This window comes from Episyrphus balteatus, chromosome 1 (genome assembly GCF_945859705.1).
Source record: "Episyrphus balteatus chromosome 1, idEpiBalt1.1, whole genome shotgun sequence".
NCBI lineage: Eukaryota > Metazoa > Arthropoda > Insecta > Diptera > Syrphidae > Episyrphus > Episyrphus balteatus.
The window spans coordinates 121,290,518-121,308,648 of NC_079134.1; positions in this window are offsets into that span (position 1 = coordinate 121,290,518).

An 18,131-nucleotide genomic window follows, 5' to 3' on the forward strand; every position below is an offset into this window, starting at 1 on the left:
AGGTAAGATGGGCCTTTATAATTTATTATTTTCAACGTCCAATATCAGAATTATAAGAATTGTCAATTCTGAGTACAATTACTTCGGGTTTTAATTATGAAAAACCCCTTATTTCCGCTCTCTATTTAAAAAAATCCAGATTTTGCATAATTTAAGGTTTTTTTTTAATTTTGACACAAGTTAAACTTTATTCCAGCATACACTGAGGGAAAAAATAAATTGAAATTGAAACGTCGTTGTGTCAAATATGAACTACTTTGATTTATGTGACTTTAAGATACGAAACCATCATGAATTAAGCTTTTTCCAACTTTATTTTAAAAAGTTCATCTTCAACGGAAAATCATTCCGAATAATAGTTAAATCAATGTAGTTTTCATTGATTTCATGTTGTTTTATGGTGGCTTTTCTCTCAGTGTAAAAAATAGAACTTTTACAGGTATTTTTATTTATCAATTAAATTATACCAAGCATTAAAAATTAAATACCAACTAGGTCTTAAATAGAAGTAGAAAACCTTCTCTTTAAAAATGGGGGTCAACAACACCCCCCAACAAAAAGAAAGAAATGAGCCGATCAAAAATTGTAATTTCATTTCTCAATTTGACTGAACTTTCCATGTCTTTTAAATATTTCAAATAAGTATACATCAGTCATATGTCCTTTAGTTCGCGATTTAAAAAAAAAAACATCGTTTTAGTAAAATGAAAAACAATCTAAACTATACTTGTATGTATTATATACGTAAAACTATTCAAAATGTTTGATGGAATAGAATCCTAATATGTATTACATTTTATAAATAAATAACGGTCTCCTTGATAAATGCTTTTAGAGTATTAAATATCTTGAATAGGATAATTCATAATGCAAAACTCTTCTTTGGGCTTTTACCTTATACAATTTCGTAGAAAAAAAGTAATTTTTTCTCCTTTTCAATTGCGTCAAGACAAGTGTCCCGATGGACATATCTCTATAGCACGTTCATAACTTAAAAAACACATTTTTTAAGACAACCAGAATTCCCTTGACACGAGCAATAATCATTTCCATAAAAAAAAGGTTGCATCTACGACGATACGCAAAATAACCCCTTTCAAAAAGATTGTCACTGGTCATATTTTAACCCTATGAGGGATGACTGCGTTCACCTTTCATATTTAACTTTATTCAATCAACAGTTGTATCCTTTCTGACGTGAACGTGATATGCTATGAACGCCATTTACTATTAAGGTCTTTTGAATATTCGATAAGCAATAAGTTAAAAGGAGAAGACTTTTTTCTATGACTGGTTGGTTATAGAGAATATCTATATAAATATTTATTTTAAAAGGATTACAACTAGAAACGTGTGGTCTACGTTTTCTATAAGACATTTTGACATGGAAATGGAAATGTTTTGGCACCTAAATTACTTCAAACAATCTACGTACCTTGCACAATCATACATTATTGATTATTAAAATATTTCATAAGTTGAGCCAAAGGTTTGTATTGGACCTGCAACTAAGACCTTGTAGAGAAAAAAACATTGGAAAAAAGACCTGCTTAAACATTTTTTTAGAATATTCATATTTACACTTTGGAAACAAATTTTCATCATTCCGGACATCATCATTCCGGACATAAGGCTGCGAGATGACAAAATTAAAGTGGTTGAGCATTGTACTAGTCTTGGGTTTGTTATAGACCGTTCTTTATCTGGGTATAAACACACCAATGCAATCATTGGTCGCATTTATGGATGTTTGTTAAATTATGGCCCTCAGCTTAATACTCCTGTTGAAACTCGACGAAAACTGGTAGTTTCCTTAACTATACCATTAATTTGTTACTCTGAAATTGTTTATAGTGACCTTGACTCACTATCTAAACGGAAACTTCAAGTCGCCTTCAATGATGCTCTTAGATATGTCTATGGGCTTCGAAGACACGACCATGTTTCTGATTATGCTAAGAAACTCTTAGGTCGCACTTTACAGCAATACCTCGATGCAAGAAACTGCTTATTTTTACATAAACTTATTCAACTTAGGATGCCATCTTATTTATATAACAGACTTTCATTCAATCGATCCACTAGAAGCAACAATCTAGTCCCTCATCTATATAATTACTTGAATTCATCCCGTTTATTTTTCATTCGTGCTGTTAGACTCTGGAATTCTCTCCCATCAATAATCAAATTAATTGTAAATGTTAAAAAGTTTAAAACTGCAATTTTTCTTCATTTCTCATCCCTCCCAGTCCAACATTAACCCTAATCCCACTATGATCCTATTCCTATTCCCAAATCCCACAAAGATTTGCTAATCATAATTTATCTTTTTAATTTTTGTTTTCTTAATCAATGTTAACTTTACACAACTAAGTACTATAAAAGATGTAATCTTACTGTACAAACCGTTATTGTTAATAAATAAACTTAAATAAACTTAAATAAATTTATTTTACTGGTTATACTACTATTCATCAATGAGTTTTTAATTTTATGGCCGATTCCAAATTCATCGATTTAGAGTCAAAGTATCGAAAGTAGCGAGCTAAGGATATAGAGAAGCAGAAGCTTGTTGATTGAGTCCCAAATCCACAATGGATTGTAGTTGCTAACTGCTTTTTGTGAATTTTCTGTAAGCTATAGTTGAAAGTAAGTATGCTACTTTTCAAGAATTAGAAATCCTTTTAAATAAACACCTGGTAGGTTTTGTTTTTAATAATGACCATATAAAGAATTCAGTTATAAATGTCACGGGTGGGACAACTTTTTTTCAAGAGTAAGACACATACAAATTGCTCTTATAGAAAAGATTTTTGAAGTGAAAACTTCTTTAGTATCGTAGTGATTTGAAACAAGATGAAACGAAAACGCGATACGACTTCAACTTGTTATAACTTTTTTGTTTTAATAGATAGATGAATGAAATTTGTACTGTAGATAGGTAATTAAATAAATTATAATTGTACAAAATTTCAATTAATTTCATATTCAAAATTCGGAGATAACGGTAAAAAGATGTTCTTTTCCAACACACGTTATATCTTTTGATCTAGTGCACACACAAATTTGATTTAACTTTAATACGCATGCTGATAACTAACGTTACGTGCTCTACAAGTTACACAATGGGCACGTTCAAAGAGCTAACATAAAGCTATCGGATAGCTTTTTGTTGTTGTAAACAATGTTAAAAATTAGCAAGGAAACGAACCATTTTCTGTCAAAAAATAATCTGAAGGTATCCCAGAATTTATGGTATACCTCAGGTATCCGAGTGATCAGCTGATATACATTTGGCTTTTTTTTATTTTGATTACTTTTCGGGCGATTATTCAGCTTCAAAATAAAAAAAAATTGCAAGAAATAAAGTCAAAGCGATTGTGCAAGTACTATTCAACAATAAAAAAAATGTAATTTGCTCAAAAGAAAAAGTTTCCTCTTCTCAATATTTACATATTTTTTTAGTAGCTGCTTGGGCAAGCTATCTGGATACCTCTTTGTTCAAAAAGATATTCCAGATACGGGTATCCCAGATAGCCTATCCGATAGGTGTTTGAACGTGCCCAATCTTAAATTGAAAAAAAATTTAAAAATACCTCAAAACACCTGTGGAGAATTGTTGGCGATGACCAGCTACGAGTGTAGGAAATACCGTAATCTCAGTCTGGAAATTCGACATGGTTGACTTTAAAAAATTCTAACTTCTCTTGTAGACATCTTTGAAATAAGATTTATGCATCATTATACAAGGTGAAACAATAAGCTTTCACATGGTATAAAATTTTGTATAGGTTGTCAAACAAAAAAATTGATTTAATAGCATGAGAACATAAAAATAAATGTTTTTTTTTGCTTTTTGGATGAAATTTCATCTAATTTAAAAAATTCTAGCTCTTTTTGTAGATGTCTCATAGACTTGATTGATATATATATATATTTTGAGCTAAGACAATAAGCTTTCAGATGGTGTAAAATTTTATATAGGTTGTTAGGTAAAAAATGTATTCAATAGCGTGAGAAGATAAAAATACGTGTTTTTTCGCTTTTTTTTTATGGAAATTGATCGAGTTCAAAAAATTCTAGCTCTTTTTGTAGATGTCTCATAGACCTGATCGATATATATATTTTGAGCTAAGACAACAAGCTTTCAGATGATATAAAATTTATATAGGTTCTCATATAAAAAACATGGATTTGAAGGTGATAGAATAAAAATAGGTAGATTTTTTCTATTTTATTTTTTTTTGCAAGAAAAATGATTTTTTAAGGTTTCACTTCAACCACGTGTGAATTGCACACATGATTTTTTTTTATTACTTAAACACAAATTCAAAAAAACCATTAATGTCAGTAATTCAAATAAAATTTGCTTGGAATAAAGATATTAACAGACTATTTGCAATTTGAGTATTTCAATCACTTTTTCCGGTGTTCGAATATTATTTAAGCCAAAACCTTCTAAATTTGTCTGGTTTAGGCTTTTTCGTAAGAATATCACTCAATTTTCTTGAAGTGATCTAATCGCACGTACGTTGGTTTTATAGTTTAGTAACAAATTCAATGGATTGATTAGTATATCCGAAACTGAAATTTTTGCACAATTTTTCGCGGCTTACTGTCTAATCTCTAGTGGAATCTCTCATCTACACTTGCTCGTTTCAGAACTTCCATCAGAGTTTTGTTTTGGACTGATTTTATTATGAAATTAAAATAAGTTCACCGCTTTTTTAGATACACTCAGAGAACAAAATAGTTAATATCGGGATAACTATTAAAATAGTTAAAAAAATAGTTATTTGTGATTATTTTAATAGTCAATTGAAGAACTCGTATTCTCCTAATTAATTAACTATTAAATAGTCAATTTTAATTTTCAAAATAGTTAGTAATTTAATAGTCAATAATGAGTATTTAAAATAGTTATCCTTGTTTCAACTCTTAAAATATTTATTTTTTCTCTGAGTGTAGTTTATTAAATTTTTCTTTTCCCGCACGGTTAAGAATTTAGGTGTAGATTAAACGAAAATTTGGGTTACATATCAGGCAACACCAACATTTTATTTAAATTTAATACTTTGATTGCATGTATTACATTTTTAAGTCTAAGGGGCCAGTTATAGCTTTTATTGAAATCCATCATTGAACATTTTTATTTCCGTTTTTATGACAGTCAAGTGATGAAAAGGGGTAACAAAATGAAGGTAACAGCTCATGGATTATTTAAACTAAAAAAGAAACTTCGATTTGGCTAAGACTTTTCTTAAAATACAATTTTATCATTTCTAAATTAAATATTTTTTAAAGTAAATATATATTCTCTTCCTTATTACCTTCATATGAATTTTTTCACTACAAATAACCATTATTGTTTCCTTCATTGTCCTAAAAACGGAAATAAAAATTTTCAATGATGCATTCCAATTATAGCTGCCAGACATCCCGATTTCGGCGGGACAGTCCCGACATTTGGACCCTGCCCCGATATCTGTCCCGATTTACAAACTGTCCCGATTTTTTTTAAAGGCGACGTTAAATTTAATGGAAATTTGGGATTGATACCTACATTTATTAAAAGATACATCAATTAACATTTTTTTTTGATGATTTTTTATGGATGAGGCCCAATGTATTCACTATCCATTAAGTTTAAAGACGACATTAAAAATTTAAAATTTTTCAAATCGCATACGAATTTTAAAACTTCCCATTTTATATGGTGACTTTGAATTTAATGGAGAGTGAATAAATTGGGACTAAGGGCTAATTTATTGAGCCTCCATTAAATTTTGAAATTTATCGTTTTAGTTAAGAGCGTTGTTAACTATTGACGCCTTTAAGTATACATCATTAAAAAATTCATTTAATTCACTCTACTTTAGTTAAAGTCTTTACTTTTAATGAAAACTTTAAATTTAAAACTCCATTAAAAATATCCTAGGGATTTTTTAGTTTTTGAAAAATAAAACTGTCAAAAGCAGAAATTTGTGAAATCAATTTTTTTTTTTAATTTGAAGATTTGAAGGAAGGAAAAACAATACAAAAAACATAAAAGCTATGGCCCGTAAGTATTATGGAGCCGTAAAACGCCAGGCGAAAGCACACTGACGAGAATAACGATATATGTACCATCAGTGGTAACCAAAGACTGTTCCAATTGCAATGTTTTGGGATGATTACATTATGTAGCATCTAATTAGTTTTACCTCGTGATTCTTTTAAAGTGAAGAAGATCTAGTTTCTGGTACATCTATTACTATATATTCTTCTCCTTCGCTCGGCGAAGTAGATGAGAAAAATCTTAAATGATGTGTTGTCTATTTAACCCTCATACGTACGTCATACCCATAGAAAAAAAATTTCTGGCGAGCCGTAGTCATTTTAAATTGTAAATTATTTATGGAATAAATACCTATGAATAAATACCTACATAATGTCCCTACAAAAATATTCTATGCTGGACTGCTAATGTACATACATAATTTTTTGTTTTGTTCACGAACAAATTTTTTTCAAATAAAATAATAATGAAATAATAACTGAAATGACATTTGACGCTAACGGAGAGTGAATAAATAGAAATCCTTTTTTAAACCTCCATTTGCTCTAAAAATCAATCTTAAAAGGTCGAATTTGGCTTTTAACTAAAAGGACTTTTAAATTTAATGCTCAATTAGTTAATGATTTCAAACTTCAAAAAAATCCTTAACAGAGACTGAATTAAAGGAATTTTGTTTTTAATTTTAAAATTCCCTTTTTTAATGGCGATTTAAGTTTAATGGAGAGTCAATAAATTGGGCCTAAGTTTAGTTTTCAAAAAATGAAATGTTTAATAATTCATATTTTTGCGTGAAACCCACAAAAATGTAGGAAATAAGTCAAGGAAAATTTTGCAATCACACACGTGATTCTTTTTATTTGTTTTTAAAAATTTTCGATTTCATGTAATTTTTTGGTGTCACGATTTTGTCCCGACTTTTAAGACCTATTAATAAAATAAAGGTTTCTTTAGGTTTTTTGTCTTGCTTCAATATTTTGAAAATCAATAAATAAATCAATAAAAATTGTCTTCAAAAAGACGTTTTTTGAAATTTTGATAATTAAAAACGTCTTTTTCAAGACATTTTTTATTGATTTTCAAAATATTGAAGCGAGACAAAAAACCTAAAGAAACCTTTAACTGCAATCAATTGGGGATCATTAGAGGATTCAAGATAAGTATTTATTCTATACGTTTATAGAATTTCCTAGAATTATTTTTCTTAGTCCTGAAGAAGCGTGTAAGCACACGTGAAACGTCGACACAGAAGAAAAGATAGAATCAAAACAAGACCTACAGCCAACGAATAAGATTAACTTTTATATAGGTGTAGATATCGATAACCGATAACCGCTTTTAAAAATGGCTTCCATTTCGTTACGTTTTTAATACAGATTTTCTTGTATTAAAAAAAAGAAGACGAGTTGGTATTTAATTTCTATTCTTAACCAGATAAATTTAGGTGCAAAAATATTAGTTTTTAATTCAAATTTTCTTATATTTCAATACTTTTGATTACATTTTAATATTTTGTATTGGAAACTAATACATTTTAATTTTTTGTATTTGAAATTATCAAAAAATTGTATAATAAGATCGCAATATTAAAAGATAATAATTTTCGTCTTGAAAAAGGCTTAATTTCAAAGGTTGTATAACTACGACAGAATTTCTAACCGTATGAGACAAAAAATATGAAATATAAAATGAAAGATCATTTTATTTTTTCACTAAATAAAAAGATAATAAGAGTAACTTGAAAAAATATCAATAGGTTTAAAGCGATTGTTAGTATTTATTACCTTACTTTAATTTTACTGAAGTGACCTCGTTTGATTCCTTGCAACAGTCCGAATACGTGATTCCATATTCGTAACATCATTTCAGTAATAAAGTTCTCACAAAACCTCAACCGTTAAAAAGGTCAATAAAAACGATTATGAAGTTCGACAAAATTTATCAAGTGTAACTCATCATCAACATCCCTCCTCCAAATTGTGATTCCCAAAAGCAATTTATCTTGTGGTAAGATCTCATCATCATACACAGCTACTGTGATATTTATTCAACGTTAAAACAACTTGCGCTGAAAGCCATTTGACTGACTAAGTGCTTGCATGCAACATTTAAGTTGTTGAAAGATTCAACCAGGGCATAAATGCTGCTCTGTGTCGTCTATCTGTGTACTATAAATACACTAGACACAATGTATACACTTTTCACATCAAAAGCAAAGTTAGTGCAAAACACCTGCTGACAAATTCAAGTGCGTTCTTCCGAGCTCCCACTAAACACAATTCTCATTATCGATATTAAATTCATCCCCTGTTTATTATAAGCATCCGCACCAATTGCCCTTCTGGATCTGGATAATGTGGTGGGTTATAGAGCGCGTGCAAACAAAAACACACCCCACTAGTTTACGGATGCACAACAGCACAACATGGTGTTTCTCCTTGAAAAGGCAAGCGTCTAATCAATGGACATCACTATGACTCAATTGAATTAAATCCCCCTGATCCTGATTCTCGATTCCTTATCCTCAGTTGTTTCCTTACAACACCAAATACTGGTGTATATCAATGAAAACATCCGAGCATTTTGTTCAAGTACTTCTTGTTTCTTAACTACACAACACTCGCTAATGTTCGGCATCAGCCAGCACAGGGGTAACCGGCATTAGCCTGTTCAATCCCACAGGGGGTGATATAGCAACCTTACCTCACATCAGAGGGTTGCTTTTTCCTTTCCTTTTGACTTGAAAACGCAACAATACTTAGATTCAGTGTCATAAGTCGTAAATATTTCGAGCAATTATTTACTTTTCTCATTCAAGCCCATATTGATGTTTATTTCACGGTGGCTGGGTAGGCTGAAAAACATTTTTGAAAATTGAAATATTTCCCACAAGTGATTCCTTAAATAATAAAGAGGGTGCAAACTTATTTATTTTCTTCATCGCCTTTGTAGGAAATAAAAAAAAAAAATGAAATCTTAATTTTGCCCATCATCATTTTTTAGTATAGTCTTCAATTATTACACTTTGTTTCCCATTGTCTGTTTCATTTCTTTGTTTTGTGTGTTGAGTCAATTAAAAAATATTTAATTCATGGTGGTAAGCGAGATAGTAGGTTTTTTTCTTCCAGATTACTACATGGAGTTTTGAGATTAAAGACTGTAATAATGATGGTTGGTTTTGTGAGATTTTTCCGTAACCATAAATGCAGAAACTTTGTGAATTAAAACTTCTTAAAAGGTTTCTGTTTTGTGGAAATCTGTTGTTTTTTCTGTGAAAGGAATAGCACTTCCAATTTTCATGTTTTATTTAAAATTTCTGAAATTTGTTGAATAAATTTATGCAATCTGAATATATTTAAAACGATCCAAGATTGGTTTAATTTTAAAGCTGAAACGCTCAAAAGATCAATCAAATCATAAGAGGAGTGGACCTTTTATAGACCCCTGAGAGACCCTATACACAATTCTTAAAAATGAGGATGCAGCACGAGAATACCTACTTGCAAACCTGTTGAAAGGAGAATGGGCAAGTTTGTATTGAATGTGGACGTTGCGCGGCCAGGAATGAATTTGTTATTTTTTTATGTAATTAAGGTTTACATTTATTGTGGAGAAGTTTTATCATTGTGACGTACTCCAAAAACGGATAAAATGCATTTTTGCATATAACACTTTATGCAGATTGTCTCAAAATTGTATCTTATGTGTGTATTTTAAGTGTAAAATACGATACTCTCTCATTTTCCCTAAATCTGAAGACCATTATCTTGAATATCCAACCACTAGAACCCAAACTATAAGCATTTTAAAACAACAGTTTCAAGACTATTTTGAGAATTTCGTTGTTCAATTTTTTGTTAGTTTAAATTGTTTGAAAACTTTTGAACAAAATCTTGAAGTGGTTGTCTTAAAAATCTTATATTATGAGTTCTATTGGTCGGATTTTCAAGAGTAATGACTTCAGACTCAGGGAAAATGACAGAGCATCATATTTTATGTTCCAAACAAAAATATAAACCAATTTGTCGTTCATACATTGAATAATGCATTAACGATACTAATACTGCATTTTCTTACATTCTTAACGCAATACTGCGAAACGTCCATAGTAAAAGTTTTTCCTAAGTTATAGTCCTTTCATTTGATACCAATTTTATTAATGGCCGCTCAACGTCCAAAATGCGCATTCTCCTTTATTATTTAAGAAGCTAGCTTAGTTAGGAACTTTACACGTATTTGAGTTTTTTAAAAAAAGAATATTGATCAACACTATTAAAGGTTTTAAAAATTGAAATGTTTTGTTTTTATGAAATTCACATCTTTAAAACCTAATAAACTTCTAAAAACACAAGGTTGCTAAAACAAAACAGTTTCAAATTCTAAAACGCAACAAAATTCGAAAGGATTAGGATGAAATACATTATAGTGAAAAGAATTGTGTTATTAGTATTACTAACAAAACCTTTTTTTAGAAGATTGGGATCCTTATTAATACAGTCAAATAAGGTGAAAAAAGGGGTAAACCTCGGAATGAATGATAATTGCTCAATACCTTCGTTTTGGCATTCTATTCAACAAAACAGGGTTTTTCAGAGCATAAAACGAACAAAAATAAACAAATTTTCTTGAACAGTTGTTTGTTTATTTCTCTTTGAACCAAAGCCTCTATTTTTTTTGAATTTTTGCTCTGAAAAACCTTGTTTTGTTGAATTCAAATTGTAATAATTTGCGATCTAACTTCAACTTTGGAAACATTTATACTTTTTTGAAAACTGCAATACTGGGACAAGTTTTTAAAATAATAAACCAGTGTCACACCGTACAAAATTTTTTTGCGGTGTTGCTCTCAAATAAAAGTTAGAAATAGATTTTTTATAAAACTTGAAACTGTTAGTTAATTTGCAGCGAAATGGCGTATGGAATAAAAAATCTTTTGATAAATGAATGGTTCCTAATTATTTGGCAATGTTTTCGTAAAAGAATTTAAAAAAAACAAAAATCAATAATGGGCGCAGGAAGCAAAATACTGTTGCCAAGTAGGAATTTTTCGAAATTTCATAAATATTGCATTAAATCGAAAACCGTAAGGATTTGGGATGAACAAGTTACCAAATTCTGAGAGCCCTTAAGTTCCCCAATCAGCATATTTAGTTTGATCCATTACTTTTGGGATACCCTGTATACACATATGATACAGGTATTTTTTAATGATGATTCCAAAAAATCTAAAATCAAGGCAATCTGAAGTCTCTGAGTTATATCTGTTTTTCATCTGTCAACCCGTATTATCAAAGACTACCATTTTGTCATAGATATGAATGTTTTTTGCATTGCATTGTTTGGATTCTTATTTATAATGGATATAAAAACCTTCATGCAAAATTTGGTTCCGCTACTATAACTTTTCAGGGTTTTTCGGTAGTAAGTTTGCCACTGTTATAAAAATATAATGTTGACAGATGAAAAACAGCTATAACTTTTTTCAGATCAATAACTCTTGAAGGCGCTTGCTCAACCGTGTTTTTAGAATTCAAGATCTACATAAATCCTTATGTGACAATGTACGCTTATTACCACGATTTTATGTTCAACTTAAATATTTAAATTTCATTTCAGCAAATGCAAATGCTTAATGACTTTAGATTTTTTTAAATAACCGAGCTACATTGATTCGGCTTAAGCCTTAATAAAAAATACATACCTTTGCTTTCCTTACCTAAGCAGCTTTAAAAAAGACGTGGCTGATTTTGTAACGTTCTTACTCCTGGAACTCGAGAGACTGCTTTCATTCCAATTCCAAACGCCAAATAAGAACCCCTGAAAGGACCTCCTGCAAGACTCCTCCTTCCTTCAGTACGTTATGATAATCGTGGTCATTTTTCACAAATTAAAAAATAAAATAGTTAACTTTTTGTTTTTGTCAAAAATGTTTGTGTTATAACGAAAAAAAAAATTGTTTTTCTTGGTTTCATGGCGCTTAATGGGCTATCTTTGAATTAATTCTAAGCTTTTTTTAGTACAAAGAATTTATTTTGCTTTATTTTATTTTTGAATTAAAAATAGTTATCTTTTGATATTTTTTCTTGTATTCTTTACATTAAGTGAATAAATTAAATTGTTAAGATTTATTTCCCCTCAATTCATACCTAAAATTTGGCCTATAATCTTATTTTTTAAACAAGTCGTTTTGAAACAACCCATAAGAACCCATGCAAAGCATTTTTTTATTATTATTTTTTTTACCGCTAATATTAATTCATACAGTAAAGCGTTAAACATGTGAGTTCATGGTGAACTGGCCTATATGCATTTAAGGAGTACAAAGGAGCAATGTTGCCAGAATATTTTGGAGGCAAGGAGCTGATTTTGAAAAATCTTGGAGCGAAAAATAGCCTCTTTCAAAAATGGTCAAAAAAACGAAAACAATTTTTTTTTTATAAGAGATTTCTTATTTTTTTTTTTTATTTTCAGATAACTTAAGGTAAGTAGACTTTAAGTATAATTTTATGTATATTTCATTTTGTCGATATATTCTAGTTTTCATGCTCATTGACGGACGTGAAATTAAATTGCAATACCTACATAGAAATTAAAAATGTATGCAAATTGATGGATTTTTGTTGTAAAATGCTTCAATTTTAAAGGAGCCTTAATTCGCCAAGTTCAAAATTTTAAGAGCCGAATTCCGATAAACCGAAAAAACAAAATTTTAAGTAGCGAGATAAATGTTTAAGGAGAATGTTTGGCGATAAATAGTTGGTTCTGGTAACACTGCAACGGGGTAGACACTAGACACTTAAATTCAGACAAATCGGTCTGATTTGTCCCTGCTTATTTCGCTATTCCCTCACTGAATGCTTAGCGTTTACATGCACTCTGAATAAATATTATTGTTAAGCAATTATATTTGAAATATAAAATCCTTATCTTGCAGGTCAAGACCAACGTTTCATACGTTCTATAAGTTGAATAGAACCTTTCACTTTAGAAAATTGCAAGAATCGACTTCGAAATGAAAATCTAAAAAAAAAAAACTAGTATTTCTTAAGTACCAACTAATGCACATACCACATGAGAGTACTTATACTTATATCTTTTTTCTTCGATTCTAGAAAAGAAGAAAATCACTCCCCTTCGATGATAAAATTGCCTTCTGGCAAAGTTTCCATTCTACTTTGATATTAATGGAAATGGAATGTGGTTGCAAATTACAATAAAAAGCAATAGAATAGATATTGAATTTCTTTCATCCTATTAGTAGGCATCAGCCACGTAATCCATTTATTTTGAAAGTAATGTTTCAACCACCCAGCTCCAGTTTTAATCGTTTCACACAATCTTTTTTTAATTCTTCAAAATTTAAAAATGAGCTTGTTTTTAGAGTTTTTTCGTGTAATCTTTATGATAGCTTTGATTAAAAACATTGTTGAACTTAAACGCTGTTTTCGACACTCCGTATTTATTTCGAAATTCTATAGCATCTAATTGGACTTGCCAAAGTATCATCCCGACTCCCGAGTTTCTTTCAGACAATATGAATAAATCCCATGAATAATAAAACCAAAAAAACTTTTTAATGAATGTATAAAGAGATACATATTTAACGTCATCAAAAAGTGAAACAAGTTAGAGATTTATTTTCATGTCAAGTGCATGGGATGATGGGACAAAGACAATTACGAATGAGAACAATAAAACTTTGGTCGGTTGAAAGAAGGAATCAGAAGATTCTCTGATTCATTGGGGAATTATGTTGAAAATTTCCAAGCTCATGCCTGTAAATTGATACTCTCGGAAACAAAAATAGAAATATAATACGGCACGCAAAGGCGAAGCGACGCTACGCGCACCGCACGGTCGTGCTACATTTTGGCAGGGAGTGGCAAAGTGGATGAAGGATCTCAGCCAAAAATCATCTGTGAACTTTAGTCCCATAGGAATAAATGATTTTTTTTTCCTCCCTCAACAATTATTTTTATTATTACTTTTATTGTTTATGTGTGCATTCATGACACATTTAATCTAAGAGATTGGGTTCGATGAGAAAATAGATAGAAAGGTAGGTATGTTTATTTTATTTTTTTTTTATAAGGAAGCAAACATTTAGGGTATTTATGTCAGCTTTTTGTAGTCGGCTATTTTTTCGTCCATTTTTACGTGATTTTTTTTACGTGCATTTAAAAAAGTATGAAAATTAATTTACTCAAATAATGAACAAACCAAAACCACCAAGTTTTATTTATATATGATAAAAGGTAACTGAAATAAATAATTAAGAAGTCACTAAACATCATTGATATTTTTTTGCCAATTACCTATGTATCTCATCTTGAGAACAGTTTTTGGAATCTAAGTTAGTTTTGTTCAACTGGCCGTTAATTTTCCCCTGAAAGAAGTTGAGACCTTTGGCTCCGCATCTATTCTATTTTATTCACCGTTTCAAAAAATTATAAATTTCGGCAAACTTTCACCGTTTTTCGTTTATGTATTTTCTTTTCTTTGGAATTTGGAGAAAAAAGTCCCCAAGAACTATGTCTACTGAGGGGCTTAGTTCTCACTCATTTTTAAACGAAAATGAAAATAAAACCCATTCATGACTTTACTGAGAACAGTCGAAGCAGGTCAGGCTTGGGATTTTTAGCTAAAGTTACATTGACTGGGTGACTTTTAATACCCTAAGCAAAGCTACGAAGTTGCGTGATATGGTAGAGGTGACTCGAAAAGGAAGTTTTAATCCTGAAAACTCACGATGCGGTCCATGAAAGGTTATGTTTAGTAAAAAAAAACGTTTGATATTGGAGGCTACCTGGTGACTTTTTAATGAGTATGACCTTAGCAAAGCACTCTTCACAAACCAAATTGGGAGAAGTTTATTATTTAGTTGCTAATTAGTTGCTGTTGCGTGTTTCTCCGGTAGTTTTTGTTTTTTAAGGTCTTTCGCCAAGTTCATATGAACTATGCGAAGCACGCCCTAAATCGAATCCATTTTTTGTTGCTATTTTGTTGGTAATTTAATTAGTTTCGGCAATTTTGGTTTTTTACTCCTGTTGTTTTGGTTTGATTGGCGTTAATACAAACTTACCGAAACAATAAAAAAAAAAAATTACCGTAGCAAAAAAAAAAAAAATTTTCGCAACGAATAACCAACAAAATTTTAAACAGTTTCCTATTCGATTTTCAAAAAGTGCTTCGCTAAGTTCATACTCATAAAACGGCTGCTATGTAGGCGACCTTGTCTGTAAACAGTACCTTATATGGCCTAGGATGAGGTCTTCTGATTAAATTATTACTGTCATATTTTTGAGTGTGTACTAGGCTCTCATTAAAGAGCCTCAAAGAGGAAGAAGATTTTGTCCAAATAATGAATAAGTTTTTATTTAATTTTAATTTTAGTATATCGGCGCCTAGATCCTAGTTATCTACATTATTTGTACTTTGACTACGTAGGGTAAGCGGGGGTACATTTGACACCGGGGCACATTTGACTTTGCGTTTTTCGGTATGATCGTGCCCTTAATTAACCCTCTGTCGGCACACGGGTGCGAATTTGGCAAGACAAAAATGAAAAAGGATTTTTCAAAAAAGTGGTCACAAAAAAGTCTCTTTATAACCGTGAAAATATATTTTTTGGAATTGTAAATACAATATTCAAGTTGCTCGGAAAATTCTACATCAATTTCATGTATAATTCTCTATAAAATATTGAGACTGAAAAAAGTTCTAGCGACATGAAAAAGTACAAACCAAATTCGCACCCGTGTGCCTATCACGTCACAAAAAAAAGGTGTGCCTACAGAGGGTTTACAATAGTTTGGACGAAGAAAGAAGCTAAGTTTGATTTAAAGAAATTTTGCGAAATTTCGCAGTCTTTTATTAACTTTTCGCGAAGTACCACGTGTTTTCGTGTTTTCTGTATTTCTGATCTAATTTTTGACCACTGGTATGTAAGCGATTTCTGAAACTAATAAAAAAGTTTTTTTAATGGTGAATCAATATTTTGATAGTGCTATGCTTAAAGTTAAGTAAATTAAAACCAGTTTTGTAAAAAAAATAGTATTAGTTATTGAAAAAAAAAGAAAAACAGTTATGAGGCTCCTTCGGGGCACCTTTGACTTTTGCAATGTGGGCACAGTTTTACGTTGATTTTGGGGATTTATATATTTAATAAATTATTTAAAAATAAATCAACATCGATTACTTTTGATTAAGATTTAAGTGGAGAGATTTTTTGAAATATTTTATGGTTTTTTGTTTTTTCTTCTTCTTTTTAGAAAATAAATTTTTTGATTTTTTTTTTCGTTATATTGTTTAGTAGATTATTTAAAACCAAAATGTACCCCTTTTAAAGTCAAATGTGCCCCGGTCCCGGGGCACATTTTTTTTATTTTTTTTAGAAAACATTTTTTTTTACGGTAAAACAAAAAATTTACTGTTAGTATAATCTTGAAAAGTCAATAAATCAAATACAAAACAAAATATTAGAAAAAATTAACAGCGTATACGTATACGTGTTTTATTTTTTTATTTATCCCTTTTTTCAGTATTATCGTGTCAAAAACATCACAACTAAGAAATATGAATAGCAAAAAGTTATGTTCCAAAATAATAAGTAGCAAAACTAATGTGCTATTCTCATGTTACATGTTAGTAACATGCACTGTGGAATTATTTTATTTTTGTTTTTTATTTTCGAATTGGCATAGTAATTAAAAGTTGCGCCATTTATAAACCAACAAAACTGTGTACCTACTTAAAATTTTTAAATAATTTCATTTTGAGGTGCCCCAAGCCCTCTGAATGCTTAAAAAGGCGACTTTTAATTTAATTTAAAATAAAGTTCAATATAGATTTTCTTTTAAATTCGTATTTAACTGAGTTTGAATCATCTAAAAAATATGTTTCATTTCACTTTTAATTTAGATTTCAATCAAAAATCTTAACTTAGTTGAAAATCTAGAATTCTTAAATTTCGATGTTCATACTTTTCCTAAGACTTTTTTCTAAAAAATATATTAAAAAAGCCACACTCAGTGAAACATGAATTTAAAAAAAAAATAAGTTGAACTTTATTTTTCCCCATTTAATTTAAAGGTCAAAAAGTCGCCTCTTTAAGCATTCAGAGGGCTTGTAAGTATACAGTTTTGTTGGCTTATAAATGGCGCAACTTTTTATTACTATGCCAATTCAAAAATATAAAATTAAAATAAAATCGCTCCACCTTAATGCACTGCCTATGACCAGGGGCGGATCCAGGATTTTTTTCTGGGGGGGGCACAAGGGACGGATTGGCAAAAAAAACAGCAATAACAGTTAGAAATAAAGTGAAGTACCATACGACTGACTAACAAGCAGAAAATTTTAACGACCCACAGTGGTCTAAAACCTGGCCAAAAATATTTAGGCCCATTTCCCACATCAAATAGGTACCAAATGACCAAAAAGTTATTCGGAAGGAAAAATTTTCATTTTCTTGTTACAGTAAAAGCCACTTAAGTGCTAACCAAATTACTCCTGGATTAGCCGGAAGAAAAAAAATATAAAAAATCAGAAAATGCACGTACAATTCTTTATTTATTTTTTTGACTTAAGTTGTTTCACCAAATAGTTTTTGAGAAATTAAGTTTTAAAGATAAAATTTTGAAAAAATAATGTTTACGTTTTTTAATTGATTTTGTATAAAATTTTGCAACATTATGGACATAATTATACCATTAGTTAATGACCTAGTAGTTTTTAGTCAAATACTAAAGACTTCATTCAAATAAATATTAAAGTTCTTAAGAATAACAAAAAAAAACTGAATCATACTTTTTTGCCGGGAAACCCAGTTTTGTTTTTTTTTATTTGCATTAACCTTTTGTAACCCAAGGTCGTAAATTTTAAAATTCAATAAAGTCATTATTTACTTAGTTATTTCGATATTTTGGGAGTAAAAAAAAAGTTTAAATAATTTATTTTTATATAAAAATGCGAAAATTCAAGCAAAAAAACTATCTAATATTAATTTTTAGGCACTTTCCTAAAATCCAAAAATAAAACCCCGTGGGGTTTACTAACAAAAACTATTTTTTTTCTG